This window comes from Equus asinus, chromosome 26 (assembly GCF_041296235.1).
Source record: "Equus asinus isolate D_3611 breed Donkey chromosome 26, EquAss-T2T_v2, whole genome shotgun sequence".
Taxonomy (NCBI): domain Eukaryota; kingdom Metazoa; phylum Chordata; class Mammalia; order Perissodactyla; family Equidae; genus Equus; species Equus asinus.
In genome coordinates this window covers 19025140-19041661 of record NC_091815.1, presented here as the reverse complement: position 1 = coordinate 19041661, position 16522 = coordinate 19025140, and the positions used below count along the sequence as shown (strand labels likewise).

The window sequence follows — 16522 nt, the reverse complement described above, 5'->3', positions numbered from 1 at the left end:
GCCCAACAGCCTGGGGTCCAGCCAGCAGTGGACCCCACTGGGCTGGCTGTGGGCTGACCATGGGGGAGCACGTGACCAGGGGAGCACGGACATCCTACTGTCCCCACAGGGTGCTGGGGCTGGGCTCCACATCCACATCACACACTCACACAGACTCCCAGGCCCTGTGTGACCCAGCCCCCGGCTTATGAAAGGTAGGCAGTCCTGGGGCATCGATCGCATGGCTGAGATGGGGGGATGGGAGAGGAGCCCTGCGGGCTGCGCATTCAAAGGTCTTTCTGGAGTGCCCAGGGAATGACCTGGAGAAGAGTAAGGCCTAAAGGAAGGGAAGAACTTATTAGAATTCCTATATCCTAACTAGGCGAGGAATGGCGGGGCCTGAACTCAGGCAGGCTGGAGGGCTTGGTGAGTCAGGGGTATGAGGGGTGAGGGTGAGACAAGTGTCTGGGGGACCCTCCCCCAACATGCTGTCAGAGGGAGGTCCAAGGGGAGGGAGGAGCTGATGAGGAGAAGACATGACCCCAGGTTTGGCCATCTTGAACCGGAGACACAGACCTGAGTAGGGCCGGCCCGGAGAAGCTCTCAGCTGGAAACAGTGGGGAGTGTGGGTAAAAAGGTGTCCAGACAAACCACGCCGCCCCGCCCTGTGACTTCCAGCAGCCTTGAAGCACGCAGCCAACACAGTGCCCCATGACGACACCCTCATTAGCTCCGCTCAGGAATATGAAGTAGGACTAAGCTGGAAATGTCACCCAGAATTCTCACGATTGTCACGTGTACTTAGAATTTGCCAAGTCTTTAAGGCAATCCCTTAGCTGAGACCCCCAGGCCCCTGCCCTCCCCAGCAGTTTGGGGATGTCTCCTTAACTACGAGAGGCCCCACTGGCAGGGAACTCGATGTCGGTGTTTGCCTGGATGGGGTGGGGGCTGCTAGTTCCCAGAAGGCACGGTCTGAAGTTCCTTCAAGGCTCAGCAGGTCTGCACACCTGCAACAAAGCCCTGGATTTTAGACCTGCCAGCTTTGCAAAGAAAACATGGTCCCCGAGTAACGGCTGCGTAGGTGGCGGGGGTCACTGCGAAAGGAGAGCTGAAGAAGATGTTCTGAGCTCTTTCCTGCTTCCTTTGAAGTCCAACCAGCGGCTGCTCTCAGGATGATGAGAGCCCCTCACAGGCCCGGAGGAGGCCTTCCCGGCTGCGTGCATTTCCTGCAGAATTAAGACTCCCGTCTGGATTGCCAGGCACGTGTTTTGGGCATCTCTTTGCAGTTGTGAATGTGCTTTTCCACGAAACAAGGCAGCCTGACTTGTGACTTGGCCTTCCGTGCCTGTATGCAGTGGAGACGAGGAGCGGCCCGTGGAGGCATGTATGAGGCCATCCTTTCTAGAATTAATGAGTCGCTGGCTGGGTGAGAGCTGCTCAGCCCACCGAGGCTCCTTCTGCAGGATTAAACGTCATTCCTTCTAATGACTTGATTTATGTCTGGAGGTTTACAGCTCCAAACAAAATATTGTGATGATGGCAATAAATCTCACCGGGGATGCTTACACTGGCGACTAGTGTGTTTTCTGTTTGTTAGGGAGGTGATTACAGAATGAGGGGCAGCTGTGTGACAGCACATGCGGGGCCGGGAGAGCGCAGGACACACATGGTGTCTGGCGGTGGGGCACCAGGACAGGGCGTGTCAGGCTTTGAATGCCTGAGGCTTTTGTGAGAATTTGTGGCTGGAGATGCAGGGGTTTTGGAAGAGCCAGAAATCGCAGGAAGGCACCATCCTGGGCACTGAGGCCAGCGCATGAGTGATGGACGTCCTGAGAATGTCATTTCCAGCTTTCAGCTGCTGTCTACCCTGCGGCCTCCCCAGTTGAGGGCATAAGCCAGTTGAGGTCGGGGTCCAGGAATCCACATGGGCCTCCCGAGGGTTACACTTCCCACGGCGCTCAGGACAGCTTCTGGAATGCAGCGTGGCCATTTCCCAGTCTGCAGCCCAGTCTTGGGTGGGGAGAGACCTGGATGGGCCAGGCTGGGATGGCTCCGCAGGGCTGAGCTCCTTGGAAGAATGAGGACAATCGGGCTGCAGACAGGTGCCCCCGGGCGGGCATCTCCCACTCAGCGATCAGCCGAGAGTGATCTCTCCACCGAGACCTCGCCTGGCAGAGAGGAGCTCAGAGGAACTGAAGTCAACCTCATGGTTCGCCTCCACAACGGAGTTAGAACCATCAACCCTGCCTCCCCAGCTCCCGCCCTCGGCTGAAGTCTTCTGTCAGAGCTGCTGCCACTCCTGCCCCCAACATCTGGGACTGGCTGTCCCCATGAGGCAGGGCAGAGGCTGGAGATGGCATGCAGGGTGGGCGGACACTCAAGGGGCTGCACAGAGCCACCTGGACTGTTCCCACCAACCCAGCTAAAGCTCTGTTCTGGCCAGAAGTCTGTGACAGCATGAGCGTCCTCATGGGGAATATTAATCCTGTCCCTGGCACCCATACCCAGGGACAGCAGGGGGGACGAGGCAGGATGGAGGTCACACTTCTACTCATCCCAGGGGAACAGAGCCACTCTGCTGGCACATCTGCTCTCCTTCGGAGGCAGAGGTGCGTTCTCGGAAGAGCCTCACGGCCTAAGAGGCCATGATACGAGATGACTCAGGGATGCCAGACACTTGGCAAAGTGGTCCATTGCCAGGTACGTGTCCCCAGCCCTTGTTCATGGCGCATTTAACTGGAAGGTGCGGGTAGGGGAATCCGTGTATGGAGGGGCTCACGTGTTGCGCAAGGGATGTCTTCCACATCAGGTGTGATGGAGTACAGGTGATAGGGAGATGGCATGTGTGTGGCACAGTGACAGCAGCTGGGCTGGTGTATGGGTGGCAGCGGGTGGGTGGTGGGAAAGTAGCGGATGGGTGGTGGTGGATGGTTCGAGGTCCAGAGGAAAGGATTTGAGATGGAGGCCAGGCAAGGGCTGGGGCTGAGCAGGGCGCAGCTGGAGAGGAGACCTAAGGACGAGGAAGCCACACAGCCACAGGCAGGCCCCAGCCCAGCCCACTGGCCGCGGGTGCAGGCCCTGGTTGTGCCTTCCCTGGGGGCGAGAGGGACAGGGAGCTCAGGCCTTCCTGACTGTCTTTCGCTTTCCTGGAGGTGGCACAGGCGACAGCTCCAAATCAAAGGTAAGCCAGGGTCCCCAGTGACCCCCTTGAACCCTGACGTATGTCTCTGGCTGCTTCGACAGAGGCCACTTCCCTTTCCGCCAAACCCTGCAAGCAATCTCCAATATCAGAAGACAAAGCTTCTGTCTATCTTTGATTAAAAAAAGACAAAAAACAAACAAAAAAAAGGCTGTTTTGTAAAGTCTGGTAAATTTTGATAGTGAAAGCTTTAGAACATATAGTACTGAAACCTTTCTAGTTCCGGGCAGATAAGGAATAATGGTAACGTATTTCAACTTCAGAAACAAGAAATAACCTTTTATCACCTAATTTAACAATGTTACTGGGAAAATATGTTAAGATAATGTAAAACGCTATTTGAATGATAAAATATGCTGTCTTGGATGGCAAGGATTTTAATTGCCACAATCAAAGTCCAAACACACTTCCATGCCAGCTCTGACAGACACTGCTAATGACACAGCGTCAGGACCAAGGCATGGCAGCCAGGGTCAGCATCGACCGCTGCCGCCTCCCGGGGCTGCCCAAGCCGGACAGCTGCCCGGGCCCTGCCTCGCTAATCAGCGCCGTGCCTTGTGAAGTGCGAAGCGGTTCAGACAGTCATATTAATTGGCAACACATTAATATTAATCAGCTAATATATACTTCCCATGACAACAAGAGATAAAGGAATCTTATTATGTGGTGGATCAGGGAACACGGAACATCTAAGTGGATTTCCTTGGGAGACACGGCATAAAGGAGACTAAGCCTCTTAGGCGTGTCATCTCGGCAGAGAAAGAAGCTGGGACACACACGGGGGCAAAGTCAGGAGCAGGAAGAGCCGGGGGAGTGAATTCCTCCCCAGGGGCAGGGGATGTTTCCCCCCCCATGGTGAGCAGGTGGGTAGGACGGTGGTGGGTGTGAGCGGCCCCCACATCCCTTCCTCTCAGGGCTCAGGGAGCTGCTGCAGAACCTCCTCCGAAGCCAGGGGCAAGCAGCTGCGCAGAACAAGGAGAGGACAGGCTGACTCTGTCCCGACCCACAACGCTCCGGGCCCTGGAGGAGGGCAAAGGTGCGTCTATGATTCATTCATTTGGGATGTGGTGGGTGCCAGGCTCTGTGCTGAGGACACAGTGGATAAAGAAATGTTTCTGGCTCTCATGATGGCAACGAGTCTCAGAGAGGTTGTGTGTCTTGCCCTCAACCACGTTGCCGGCCTAGTGGCTGGGCAGAGCTAGACCCAGGCTGGTCCTTTCTGACTCTGTGCCCTCGTTCTAACCATTATGCACACTGCCTGTGGGTGCCTGGGGACAGCCGGCTGGCCAGGCAGGGGCTCACAGCAGGTCTCACACAGCCATCACACCAGTGTCACAAGGTCAGAGTGGACACCAGGGTCTCGGCCTCGGGCTGCCCACGCTGGGGTTCCTGGGGAGGCCAGCCTGTCAGGTGACAGCACTGGGTGGGGGGCGGGGTGCAGAGTTCTCTCCACAGAGGACTACCTTCCTGCGTGCTCGCTGGCAGACAGCCTCCACGGGCAGAGGCACATCTGAGCACAATTAACATTTTAAGCACTAATTATTTTACTTGGGTGTCTAAGTCTGAGGATCCTTCAATTTCAGTTTAATTGGAGAAAAATGGTCATGAGTTATTGAACAGCGGGAGGGCGGCTCTACGCTTCCCTGACACCAGCCCAGCCGGGAATCATCCAAACATATGGGTGTCCAGTGCAGCAGCGGGCAGCCTGGCAGGTGAGGGTGCAGTGAGCGGGCCTCGGGCACTGGGCCCCACCGTCCCTGACATCTGCTGGGAAGGCTTTGGGGCCGAGTTAATTACTTGCCTTTTTATCTTTTCCATTTTGTTCCATTTTCTGCAAGAGCATCTGTTGCAAGAAAACCCAATGCAAGAGGAAATGGGATTCATTATGAAAAGGAGAGCTCATAATGTCCCCTTCACTCCCCCTTGTCCTTGATCATAATCTGAGCTGGTAACGAAAGCCTCAGGCCCTCCCTGGCTCAGTGGGGAGCCCTGGGGGGCCGGCGGGGGTGCATTTGCTTGCTGCTGAGGGACACAGGTGCCGTCCTCGATGGGAGCCTCAGGCTGAGGGCCTCGGGTCAGTGCCCATGGCTGCCTCTCCCCTCTTCTGGGTGGGCGCTGGTGTCCAGGGTCTCATCGGAGAACCAAGAGGCTTTGGTGTCCAGACTTGTGGAAAACCTAAAAGAATGTTTTATTTTGCTTTGCCTGTTTGTTTTCTTTGGTCCTCTGGTCCCCTCCGACCCTTGACAGGGAGATTGAGAAGGCAAGCCTGCAGGAGCAGCCTGCTGGTGGAGCGGGGAGTGGCTTTCTCTCCCGGTAGCCTCTGTGGACCAGATGGCCTGGCCCAAGGCTGCGGGGTGGCATGGAGAGAGGGGTGGCCGAGGACACAGAGAGGCACTAACTCTGTGGCCTCTCTCTCCAGCCCTTTCTGGTGGCTTCTCCTCAGGCCCAGGCTCTGGGGTCCTGGGGGTAGCCCCAGAGAGGAATAGGCAAGACACTCTGAGGAGAAAGGGTCTGTCCCCATGCACGGACTTGCTGGGAATCAGACACCCCTGGCGACGGCAGCTGGTTTCGTATGCCGCTGAAAAACGGAACTCAGCTGTGACCCTCCCTGCTTGCGCGCCAGGCCCCTGCCCGAGAACACACCCGCCCAGCCCTCACTGACCCCACTCACTGACCCTGTCAGGGTCTAAGTGACTCCATGCTGTCACCACCCCCCTCAGGCCACCCTCCTCAGGCTCCACTGCTCTCAGATTCCAGACGTCCTTGGTGGAGGGTCCCTACTTCTCCAGCAGAGCATCCTAATGCAGGGTACAGATCCATCCAGGTCTCACCCCTCTGGCCTGTCTCTGGGTGCTATGGCCCCTCAATCATGTCAGCTTCCTGGGACCACCCCCAGCCCAGGCTCCAGGCTTCACAGAGGCCCTCGGGCCCTGCAGGACTCACATCATGCAGCCTGTAGACAGACGAGGGGCAAGAACCACCCAGAGATCCAGAGCTCCTACCAGGAGCCCCTTGCTTGATGCATGCAATGATCCCAGTCCTTTCATGAACCCGCACTCTGTGAGCCTGCTGCCACAGTGCCCATCCTCCATAAGAGCCTCCTGCCTCCCATCCCCAGGAATCTGATCCTGCCACAAAGGCTGGGTCTCCCATCTCAGCAGCCTGGGGCCTCAGGGAGGTACGCCCACCAGCACCCAGAGACCGCCCCCAGGGGCCACCCAAGCAAGAGCCCCACCTCGCCCCATTCTTGCACCAACCCCGCTCCTCGTCAGCAATGGTATTTATTGACTCCAGGTGCCCACAAGCAGTGAAGAGCCTCGAAGCACTGGACGCTGACAGCAGCCCACGAGGTCGGTACTATTTTGATCCACTTTGACACATAAAGAAACCGAGACGCCCACGTGTTGAGCCGCTCAAGGATCCACACCTGGTAAGTGGCTGGGCCAGGACTGGAACTCGGGTGTCTGTGGCCTCCGGGTCTGCTCTCCTCTCCACCTACTGCTTTCTCACGGAGCTCAGGGACCTGCTGAGTGTAGCCCTGGGCTGCCCTCACCTCCTTTCCCCAGTACTCAGCCCCCTGCACCCACAGGGCCTCTCGTGGGGTCAACTTGGGGTGGGGGACTCTCGCCAGCTGCAGCCTAGCCCTTATGCAAAACAGCTTCTGGAACTTCTCTGACGCCCTCAGGTGTCTGTGCACCTGTGGGACATGACCTTCCCAGCCTGACTTCTTTCTTAGACTCTCCTTGGCTCTCTGCCCTCAGGCCTGGCTGCCTTCACCTGAGCTGGGTCCCTCCTTTGCTGCATTGGCTTCCCGGTTAACGAAGGCGTGAGAGCCCCCACAGGGCTCATGACCAGCAGTGATTCAACTGCCTGCAGCCTCAGTGTCACCATCTCTATAACGGGAAATCAGTGACTTTGGCCCTAAAGACAAACGTGTCTCCTGGAGGAAAGGGCAATGTGAACAACCTGGCCTTCGGGCTTGGGGAAGGAGCATGCAGGACCCCCGCTGTGCTCAGATAGTAAGAGCCCTGGTGTCCAGGCCTGGGCCAGACCCTCTATCTCCCCCTCCCCAGCCGGGGTCCTAGGCTCAGCAGCAAGCAAAAGTGGAACCTCAGGGAGGGAAGGCTCTGGTGAAGGGAAACCTGAGGCTGCTGGTGGGGACAGTGCCACAGGCCACTCAGTGGCCCTGGTGCCAGACTGCAGGTCACACCGTGTGGCTGCAGGAGCACAGGCTCCGGGAGCAATCCATCCCGGCTCCACTTCTCACCGGCTGTGAGGCCTTGGGGATGATGACGGGGTTTGTGGAGAGGGCTATGCACTCACCCACATGAGGCCGGGAGCAGAACGCCTGGCCAGGAAGCACCTGGGCGTGTTTAGACTATGATTTCCAAGGTCCAAATGCTGAGTGCCAGACAGCAGATGGCCTGGCTCTAACAGCCCCACCAGGTCCAAAGAAGAACTATCTGGGGTGAGCCGGGGGCAGGCCTGGTCTCAGGCCTGAGGGCAGCCTTCTCCTTGGTCCTCGGGAGGGGCGCTGGACAGGGCAGTTCCATCCACAGCTCCTCATTCACCTCCTCCTGCTTCCCACCCGGAGGGAAATGGCAATCTGCATCCACAGGACATGCTTCTCCTCCACTGTGTGGGGACCTGGAATTGGCCACCCCAAGATACGTCTCTTTGGCATGAGGATTATTTGGGGCTGGTTACTTTTAATAAAAGCAACTCTGAGGAGCAGAGTGTGCTTGCCCTTTGTTAGGAGACATTTACATTTGTAAGGAAATCTCCATCTGTAAAGTTGTCTCCCTCTCCACCAGGAGGAAGGGGGATCACCTTATCTCTAGAAACTCCTATCAATACAGAATGCAAGGACTTAAATCTGCATAATAATCTTATTCCTGTTTCTGGTAACCTCCTGTAACTGACTCCCCCCACCCCCAACATCCTCCTTTGTCTTTAGCTGGATATGATATTTAAGGTGGTGGCTTCAGCCATTTTGGTGAGTTGCTCAGCTTGCCTGAGCTTCTGCCATGTATACATGTTATAAAGCTTTGTTTAATTTTCTCCTGCTATTCTGTCTCATGTGAATTTAATTTGTTCTCCGGCCAGACGAACCCAGAGAGGGTAGAAGAAATGTCTTTTTCCCCTACAACCGAAACCCATCAGGAGTGTGAACTCTGTAGTTATGCCGAGTGGGGGAGGCGAGGGAGCCGAGAGCAGCCTTCAAGCCGTTCCCTCGGTCTCCACCAAGAGCATGCCCAACATGTGTAAGTGAAACAAGTTCAAAGCCTAAGAGGCTTCCTTAGAATTGTTTTTGTCATGAAACATTTCATTCACGCAAAAGAAAATATATAACGTATAATATATACAGTACAAGAGTAAGAACACAAACATCCAGGTATGCACACCCACTTTAAGAAATAGAGTCTGATCATGTCACTGTCTGTGCCCCTCAGACATCCCCATCCCACCCCGGCCAGGGGGAAATGCTACCAGAATTCTGCCTATCCCCCTAAGCAATTTATCATTTGTTTTTGCAGGGCAGCTTGGAATTGGCCTCATTGGGAGTATTTACACCACAGACATTGGCAAATGCCACCAGCCAAGGCTTCGTTTGTTTGTCCCTTGTGCCCAAAGCACAGGTTTCCCAGCATGTGTCTGGTTGGAGGCCACCTCCAGGGGGAAGGCATCACCTTCCAGAAAAGGCCCCTGTCAGCTGAGGTCGCATCGTTGATGAAGGCTGCAGCTGTGGGCTGTCAGGAGGCCACACTCGCAGCGCGGGATGGGCACGCCCACGGAGAAAGCAGATCCAGGCGGGGCTCCCACAGCATCTACCACAATGAGTTACAGCCAGGCCAGACTCGAAGCGACCCCACAAATCTGTCCCCTCATTTTTTACTCCATGGCTCTCAGTATTTACAGGCCACTCCCCGGAGTCAAACACAGGCTTACCAGAGCTCTTCCCAACCTGAAATAATTTATGACTTGGCATTCAGGGAGGAAAAGCAATTTTCTCAAAATGTCTGATGTCATGATATATAGTCCGTTTGACATGCATGTGCCAAAACCAATTGCTCCGCAGGTCTGCCCTGCAATTACTATTATCCTGAATTAAGAAAAGAGAATTAATACTGCTTGGCAGGATGCTAACTCAAGTAGTATTCAAAGAAAATGCCTAGAGCATCTTCTGGAAAAATACATGCCTTGGAAGAAATTACAAAATGCACCAGTTATTTGGGCAGATCATTGTTTCCTGGGGTCTTTGGTTAAGTGATGCTGGAACGAAGTGAATTCTGGCCTTCTGGCTCCTGAGCCCTCCTCCTAGCTCCTCCTGGCTGCCTGGCTGTGAGGGGGGTCACACCCCCCGCCTGAACTCACTAAGGACAATGCTGCCTGTGGCCATGCATTCTAGGACAATAAACTCTAAGAACATGCTCACCCACAGGTAAATGGATAAACAAATGATGGCGTACCCATACAATGGAATGTTACTGTCCATAAAAAAGTAACAAACTACCAACATACACGACAACATGGAGGAAGCTTACAAACATTACGCTGAGCAAAATAAGCCACATTGTACATGCTGTAGGATCTCATTTAGGTAAAATTCTGTAACAGGCAAAACTAATTTCCAGCGATGGAATTAGATCAGTGGTTGACTAGGGGATGGAAGTGGAGGGGGTGCTGAGTGAGCAGGGGCATGAGGGAAGGTTCTGGGGGGAGGGAAATTTGTCTGTCTCAATGGGGTGATGGTATACATTTGTTAAAACTCACAATGCCTGTGTTTTCCTGTATATAAATTATACCTCAATTAAATTGATAAAAAATTGCATGAACATATTTCAGAACTCTAAAGTGCTATGTTTAAAAAAATGCTATTTCAGTTTGCAGAGATCTTGCTTGCATCACAAAAATGAAATGGCAATATCTGGAAGAAAAAGGCTTTTATAAAACTGAAAAAAAAAGTGAATTCAATAACATCAGCTACCGTCAATTTTCAATGATGCTTGAGTAAGCAAAGCAACTTGAAAAAACTGTGCCCCCACCCAAAGCACTCCTTGTCACTGTGGGATGGAGGGGCCAGGTGCCTGGAGGCTGGAAGCCAGAGGGGAAGGCTGCAGGCAGGCTGGGATCAGATAAGATTGTGGGGATGACGGAGGGCCGTGGCTGCTATGGAAGCACAGCAATAGAATTTCCCTCCAGAGATCACTCTCGGCTGCAGAAAGTCACCTCACCCAAGGTCACATCTTCTTCCCAGGGGCTGCCTGCATCCAGCGACTGGCTGATGTGGAATGTAAGGGCTCAGGCCCCTGGCATCAATTCCAGACAATACTGCAGGGACATCCAAGCCACAGAGCCCCTAACTAAATTCCAGCCCGACTTCTCCTCCCACCCATTCTTGCTTCCTTCCCTTCCCCCCAAGAGGTTGATGTGAGAGAACTCCCCGCCCATACACTTCCAGCACTTCCTCAGAGTCTGCTTCCCAGGAATCTGACAGTTGGAGCCAGTGGTCTGAGAAAGCAGATTCTAAGATGAAATATTAGAGTTCAATCACCTGGTGACCAGCCAGCAACGAGGACCCCAAGACTGGTGCTGGTAGATGGAGCAGACAGCCTCTGGCAAGAGGCAGTAATACAAGTGTTAAAGTTTTCACTGATGGTGAACTAAGACGGCATGCCAGTGGAAGGAAATGTGCTTGTGTGTACAAAAATGCATCAGATGATTGAAAAATGTGGGGCAAATAGTCACTTGGGGACAATGGAATTGGTTGGCTATTGCCTCCTTGGCAGGTTATAAAGAGACTCTCGTCTTCCACAGCAGGAGGACCAGTCTCAGGACTTAATCATAAGAACAGCAGAGCTGCAGAGAAGGTTAATTCTCAGCCATGTCAGGCACCTGATTGGGATGAAATGTGACCCTGAGAAATGAGAAGGGGACATCTGGATTGATGATGTGAAGAGGAGAGACTATACCCTGAGAGAGGCAAAGGACCCAGAAAACAGGTACTAGCAGGAGCCTGTAGTAGATATAGAACTTAATTTGAGGGTGCTAGCTAAGAGAGCAGAACACAAAGATGGACAAGGGGGAATAATTGATAGGCGAACATTCTCCTGGGATACAGGATTTAACAGTATGGCAAGGACCCCAGATGATGAGGCTAATATGCTGCTAGGATGGCTCTTAGAAACACAGAGAAAGTTATGGCCCACATGAACTGAAGCAGAAATGATAGAATTGCTGTGGTGGATAGTGGAAAAGAGATCAAAATGCTCACAAAAGTGATGATGCTGGAGTGATATATGAATTGCTGGAAAACCCACCATATGACTATTTTGTGGGAGGACCTAGAGGATACTCCCTTGTCTAAAGCAATAGAGAATTCTCTGTGAGGGGGCATCAGCATCAATGAGAAGCTCTGTGGTGGTTCTCCTCTGTAGGACAGGGCTGAATGTGGGGGATGCCATTACAGACCTGGACTCCTCAATATCAGTGGGGGACGATAGGATCTGAAATATCAGAAGCCATGTGGCAGTGCTTAGCCACCTTAAATGAATCCAAATGAGCAGCATTGTCAGTGCGCCAGCCAAGAGGAGCTGACCTGCAGAGATCTATGGAGATGGTTAATAAAAAATGGCATCTCTAAGGGCAAAAAAGATGAGCAGCCAACAAGGGTGTTGATCAATATATACAATAAAAAAAAAATCAAGGATGGACGATCAGGAGATTGAGGGCAGCTGTCCCAATAAAAAGGGACAATCCCTTGGCCAGTTTTCAGATCCAGAACTCAATGACTGAAGGAAAGGTTGCATCCCCAAGAGGAGGAGCCCCATAACATGACGGCAAGTGTACACAGTAATGTTTATCCCTCCCCAAAGTAACCTGTAGCCATTTGTTTGGATAAGTTTAAACTGGGTGGGGGGGAACCCAAACAGTTCTAGGTTTTTGTCTGAGCTGACATTTACACATGAGGATTTGATTCTTGGAAACCTGAAGTGTCACTGTAGCCTCCCTGGTGGAGTGAGGGCATATAGGGGCCATGCAACAAATGGCCCTAGTCTGGCTCAAGTCGGGTTCACAAACTTTCTCAGCCCAGTGGTCATTTTCTCCCAGACTCTGGATATACAATTGGAATGGACATATGTGATAGTTGGCAGAACCCCCATCTCCTTGATTCATGGGATAAGAGATATCATAGTAAAGAATGCCCAGTGGAAGTCTTGGAAAGTTACCCTATCCCCTGAGCCGAGATGTCAAATCAAAGGTAATATTACTTCCTGGGGCAATGACAGAGATCAGTGTCACTCTTGAAGCCCTAAAAGATGCAGGAGTGGTCATGCCATCAAATCTCCACGTAATTCACTGGTCTAGTCCCTACAAAAGACAAATGGGTTCTGGAGGATGACAGTAGATTACTGCAAACTCTATCAAGTTGTAGCCCCAGTTGTGGCCCCTGTGTAAGTTGTGGTATCTTTGCCAGAGGAGGTTTAAGTGGCTTCAGGTATATGGTATATGACCACTGGTCTGACAAATAGGTTCTTTCCCATCCCTGTCAAAAAGGAGTATCCGAAACAGTTCACACTGACTTGGAGTAGACAACAGTAGATGTTTATCGTGTGCTCCAAAGCTACTTTAACTCTTCTTTCCTCCGTCATAACATAGTCCCAATAAAGGTCTGTCTCAGAGTCTGCTTTCCCGAGGAATCCAACATGAAACAGGTGAAATGGAAATATAGTTATGCAATCAGAGGCCAAGCCTGGTTCAGGAGCTGGCAGGACTGAAGTTACAGGCAGAGCTGATTCAGGTAGGATCATGTCAGGGACTAGTAGCATGATTGAAGCAAAAGGCCAAGTTCTGGCTTGGATCTAAGCTGGACCAAGAAGCAGAGCAACTAGCAATTAGGTGATCAAAGCCAGGCTGCGGCTTGGCACCACAGACTCTCTGAGAATGGGACCCTGTGGGAGCAGCTCAGTCAACAGGAAGGGAGACCGTTTCCAGGACCACGGACAGCTCCAACATTACTCCCCACAGAGTTTAACCCCAGATCTTGTTCTCCTGTTCCAAGAAGCCCCTGGAAATGTAAGATGTAAAGTCTTTGAACCCCATAGACAACCCAAGTAAGGTCCTGGTGGTCAGCAGGATTAATGGAAACAACCACAACTGAGTCAACACCACACACAGTTCCTCAAGGTCCTAACTAAGCTCAGAAGTCAAGATTTGCTCGTGCACATGGGGGCTGATACAAAAATAAATAATTTATCTCTAGAGAGGTTCAGTGTCCAGTGGGGAAGACAGGTAGCTGAACATGTAATGGCCTTAAGGGTCCTTTCATGAACCTCCTGAAATGGTGAGCAAAGCGTGTGTGTGAGAGAGAAAGAGAGGAGAGGACAGGACAACAGAGGAGAGGAGAGACCCCAAAATGTTAAGATCCACTCCTCTGGACCTTTGGCTGAAACTCCATGCCATGGTTTAACTGCAGGACTCTGAGAATATGTCCTAAACTGCCAGTCTGGGTCTGTGTCAGAGTGATTCTCCTCTCCCTGGGAAGGCTGTGTCCACTAATTCTCTGAAGTGGCTCAGTCCAACCAGGCGTCCTTGTCCCAGACCCAACTCCCCATGGCACAAGTCCACACATGGGGACAAGGCCACAGCGAAACCCTGAGTAGGTGTTCAGACTGTTGACCCAGTATGGCCCAGGGTTCTCATGACACAGTTCTGAAAACATACGGTCTTGAGAGAAGACCCGGGGGCTCACTGGGGAAGTCCTCGCACCTTCAGGGATTGGGAATTTCCACCAAGGAATCCCACCGCCCCCTGTGAGGCACTCTTGGAGGGAGCTGCTGAGGTTTGCTCCTATGACCCGCTTTGACTTCCTCCACTCAGGGCTCCTCTAGCTTGCTGGATGGTTCCAGCACAGCCTTATATTTGTACCTAATTCCAGGACAAGTTATAGGCATGTGTTACAAAGTGACTTAGAAAATATCTAAAGACACACACTTTCTTTTTAAAAGTAGTCTGGAAGGATTTATACGGACAGTGACAGGGTCCCCATCTCACCCCTGCTTCTGAGAGCCGCTCTCTAACCAGACTGCACCAGCCTCAACCCCTTAGTGTGAGGCACCACCTGCTAGGGTGTGAGCTTGTCTGGTTCCTTATGGCACCTCGTTCATCAGCCAAGACCTCGTCTGATCCTTTGACCTTCTCTTTTTGAGAGAAGCCCAGAGCCTGGACGTCAGAGAAGAGGGATCTCATTTTCAACTCTTACTTAAGCATTCAGGGAATATTAGAAGAGACAAAATGCGTTTTTGTAAAAATACATAAATACATGTTAACTCTTGGGAACGATGTCTAGAGGCTGATGGAATGAGCTGAACTCCATTTAACACACAAGCAGAGACGGTTTCATACCCATGCATTCACAAATGTAAGTACCACTTGAGTCTCATGCTGTGATTTGCAGCAAAAAGTAAACGAATGACTTAATTTCTATTTATTAACCAGCTCTGAGCACACAGGATAAAACAACAGTGTAATTAGGGATGAACAACTGCAAACAGTGTGTGGGGCATCTGAGGATGCTCGGATCCTCAAGGGCGGAAGACAGCTGGTCACCTGGCCCCGATGGGAGGGGAGAAAGGTAGGGACGGTTTTCTGCTTCCACGACTTCCAAGGGATGGGTGAAGTTGGGGTGGGATTAACGTTTCTCTGCTTGACATACTCCATCTTGCGGCAGTGGAGAGAAGAGTCAGCTTGGGCTAGTAATAGTGTGCTGGGGAAGAGATTAGGTGGTTGGAACCAAGTTAAAATGAGACTCTAAATGTTCATGAATTTACATTTTCCTTGCTCTCTTCCTCTCTCTGCAGATGGAAATGGAGCGAGGAGAGTCAAAGCAAACTGCATAACTTTAAGCAGTAGATGGATTTCTGAAGGGGGGCAGGGTTGGGCTGGGGAGCTTTGCCTGATCTCCTTAGACACTGCCCATCCCGGGGAGTCCTTCTGGAAGGCAGAAGAGGCAGCATTCTCACAGCCTTAATTAATCCTGGCAATTTCCTCTCCTCCTACTGTCTCTCCCTCCAGCCAAGGAATGGCCTGTGCAGTTGCTAAGGACTTGCACACCATTTCTCCAGGTGTCAGAGAACTCACATTTACATGAGGATAACAGCACAAGGTTCCTCACCGGCTTCCTGATTCATTTGGAGTCCGTTACTCTTTGCTTCTGAGAGGACTGAAGTTTTGCAGTAATGTGGGAATGTGTTTAATCAATCCTTCTCTACTACGCCCAACTGGTTTGTGGCGTTTTGCCGAAAGCCCAGAGATAGCGAGCTTGGAATGACTGCAGACTCTTTACAAAGGTGACCAGAGCCCTCCTGCTTCTGCAGTTGCTCCATTTTCCCAATTAATGACTCGGGGAAGGTCAGAGATCAAATGCTGCAACTTACATCCGAACATACATATTCAGGGCCTCTTAACTTGGCCAGTCCGTGACCGGGGAACACAGAGTCCCCACATCAGCCCTGGGAAGTTTGAGCAGTCAGAGAATATGATATATTTATCTAGCAGAATGTTCTCTAGCTGCATGTCATATCCTCATCAAGAATGCGAAAAGGGTAATTGGATTTAAATGTCAAGATGTTCCCAGTGTAGGGTGGAAGGCACATATCTATTTTCTCAGCTACAGTTTTTTTGGTCTTATGATAATGAAAACTGCAACCACTTGTTGCTGAAGATGACGGGAGAAAATTCTCCAGGACTTGCAGATAAATGCTGAGTCACTTATGAGGGCCAGGTGTGTAGATGTGCCCCCTCACTCCCTGTTGAGGAGCAAGGCGGGACCCCTGTGGTGGCCTCTGTGGTGGGAGGCTGTGTGTCAGCAGGGGAGGGGGCCGGCAGCTGGCCCCACCCATCTTGTCCCTCTCTCCCCAGCCGGGCTGTTTCCAGGGATTGTCTTTGTCTCTGCCAACAGCTGGGATTTTCTGATGCAAAGCCAGGCCTGGCACCGCTGTCTGCCAGCAAGCACATGCCTATAACAGCTGCCTCCCTCTCCCCCGGGCCAGGGACTTCCCTGCCTGGCATTTGTTACAGCCTCTGGCCTTGCTTGGGCCATGGCATGGAGGACCCTCAGACAGAGACCTCACTCACCTGACAGAAGAAAGAAATACAACTAAGGGGATACAAATGGATCCACAAGTAAGTCTGAAAGTTGCATTTCACAACAAAGTATTCACTTGGGATGGGCTGTGGTATTATAAAGAATGTATCCGATCTGTGTCCCAGGTTCCTGGCACAGAGCTTCAAACACCCTTGGAATTTCCTGAGTGATAGGTGTCTTTGTCATGCTAGTGAGGT

At 52.0% G+C, this 16522-nt stretch overlaps 1 protein-coding gene and 1 long non-coding RNA gene across 6 annotated transcripts in view; one reads left to right on the top strand and one right to left on the bottom strand.

The window, feature by feature from the left end:
* Positions 1 to 16522, bottom strand: part of CHST8 (carbohydrate sulfotransferase 8) — a 113976-nt gene that overhangs the window by 12284 nt on the left and 85170 nt on the right. The window lies entirely within an intron of this gene.
* LOC139042150 (uncharacterized) lies at positions 3891 to 10012 on the top strand. Of its 2 annotated transcripts, none has more exons than XR_011498472.1 (3): positions 3891 to 4214; positions 6473 to 6608; positions 8716 to 10012. It is a non-coding gene; the product is annotated as an uncharacterized lncRNA (long non-coding RNA). The 2 variants fall into 2 exon arrangements; XR_011498473.1 differs by lacking the exon at positions 3891 to 4214 and adding an exon at positions 4761 to 4890.